The 2,395-nt window shown below is 41.0% G+C and overlaps 1 pseudogene; it reads left to right on the top strand.

Annotated features, from left to right (window-relative positions):
* The window catches only part of LOC127925134 (annexin A5-like), a 28,020-nt pseudogene extending 26,515 nt beyond the window's left edge, over positions 1 to 1,505 (top strand).
* The last annotated feature ends 890 nt before the right edge of the window (positions 1,506 to 2,395 follow it).

The raw sequence follows: 2,395 nt of genomic DNA, 5'->3' as shown, positions 1-2,395 counted from the left end.
TAAGAATCTATTTCCTCCATATTAGGAAGAAGATCATTCTAATACTAGATATGTGTTTTTAGAACTGTGTGTGTGTGTTTGTGTAGGGTGCAGGAACTGACGACCAGACCTTAATCAGAGTGATGGTGAGTCGTAGTGATGTGGACATGTTGGATATCAGAGCTGATTACAGACGCCTCTTCGCCAAGTCTCTGCACTCCGCTATACAGGTATATACTGAATATCTCTCTCTGTCTCAGTACTCTGCTATACAGGTATATACTGAATATCTCTCTCTGTCTCAGTACTCCGCTATACAGGTATATACTGAATATCTCTCTCTGTCTCAGTACTCTGCTATACAGGTATATACTGAATATCTCTCTCTGTCTCAGTACTCTGCTATACAGGTATATACTGAATATCTCTCTCTGTCTCAGTACTCCGCTATACAGGTATATACTGAATATCTCTCTCTGTCTCAGTACTCCGCTATACAGGTATATACTGAATATCTCTCTCTGTCTCAGTACTCTGCTATACAGGTATATACTGAATATCTCTCTCTGTCTCAGTACTCTGCTATACAGGTATATACTGAATATCTCTCTCTGTCTCAGTACTCCGCTATACAGGTATATACTGAATATCTCTCTCTGTCTCAGTACTCTGCTATACAGGTATATACTGAATATCTCTCTCTGTCTCAGTACTCTGCTATACAGGTATATACTGAATATCTCTCTCTCTACCTCTCTCTGTCTCAGTACTCTGCTGTACAGGTACAATGGGGCAAAAAAGTATTTAGTCAGCCACCAATTGTGCAAGTTCTCCCACTTAAAAAGATGAGAGAGGCCTGTAATTTTCATCATAGGTACACTTCAACTATGACAGACAAAATGAGAAAGGAAAATCCAGAAAATCACATTGTAGGATTTTTTAAATGAATTTATTTGCAAATTATGGTGGAAAATAAGTATTTGGTCAATAACAAAAGTTTATCTCAATACTTTGTTATTTACCCTTTGTTGGCTGAGGTCAAACATTTTCTGTAAGTCTTCACACACTGTTGCTGGTATTTTGTCCCTCCATCTCCTCTCGAGCTGAGTAAGTATGTGTGTGTTGCAGGGTGATACCTCTGGTGACTACCGTAAGGCCCTCCTCCTGCTCTGTGGCGGCAATGACGCGTAACCGTGGCGATGATCCCTGAAGGAGCGATACCCGGAGAGAACCTCCGCTCTGACTGGCCCCTCTAGCTGTCAATCACTCTCTGAGTCCTGTGTAACCCAATAGGAGAGCTCTGCTGGCCACGGTGCAGCACTGTGATAGGTTATGATGGGTTTAATCCTGTGTGTATCTGTAGCTAACATCCTGAAATATTTACTCTGCTTCATATCTACATCACTAAAGTCATAATAATGCTGACAGTCATGGTTTACTGTCAGTTATATAACAACTAAAGACTGTTTTCATATTTTTACTGTTTGTAAGACAAGACTGAAGACATAATAAACATTTTGACAGCAGGTTTGTAGTGAGACGTGTCTGTCTGTCTGTGTAGTGAGACCTGTCTGTCTGTGTAGTGAGACCTGTCTGTCTGTGTAGTGAGACCTGTCTGTCTGGCTGTGTAGTGAGACCTGTCTGTCTGTCTGTCTGTGTAGTGAGACCTGTCTGTCTGTCTGTGTAGTGAGACCTGTCTGTCTGTCTGTGTAGTGAGATGACCTGGTCGCTAGGAGACACAACTGTTAACTTTTATTCAGTTATCCGTAGTTTGAAGTTTTATTGGGTTTATAACAACACATGATATCATCTAAAATAACATCTGACCAATTCCAGCCCCAGAGCAGTGGGATCAAACTGTAGAACCCACTTTCTACATTTATAAAAACTGATTTTTTAGAAACAAAACCACTACATTTTTATCTCTGGGACCCTCAGGACGACAAATCAGATTAAGATGTAATTCTTTACCTTCAGAGGTGAATGTATCAAACCAGTTACCGTGATAAGTGTTTTGTTGTTGTGTCCTCAAACAAAAGCGTGGTATTTTTTGTTGTTGTAAAAGCTACTGAAATTGGACACTGCAGTTAGATTAATATTAATTTATGAATTTGAGCTTTCTTCCCATATAAGACATGTCTATGTCCCGGAATTGGCTGTTGTTTAATTCTAGTCACATTATCGCATATCGAGCGACAACTGTCCCGGTTTAGGAACACCAATCCCATAAACGTTAACCTCTTTGGGCTAGGGGGCAGTATTTCCCATAGAGGTTAACCTCTTTGGGCTAGGGGGCAGTATTTCCCATAGAGGTTAACCTCTTTGGGCTAGGGGGCAGTATTTCCCATAGAGGTTAACCTCTTTGGGCTAGGGGGCAGTATTTCCCATAGAGGTTAACCTCTTTGGGCTAGGGGGC

Source organism: Oncorhynchus keta, unplaced genomic scaffold (genome assembly GCF_023373465.1).
Source record: "Oncorhynchus keta strain PuntledgeMale-10-30-2019 unplaced genomic scaffold, Oket_V2 Un_contig_5180_pilon_pilon, whole genome shotgun sequence".
NCBI lineage: Eukaryota > Metazoa > Chordata > Actinopteri > Salmoniformes > Salmonidae > Oncorhynchus > Oncorhynchus keta.
Note: the sequence above shows the minus strand (reverse complement) of the source record. Positions and strands in the feature narration are given on the sequence as shown.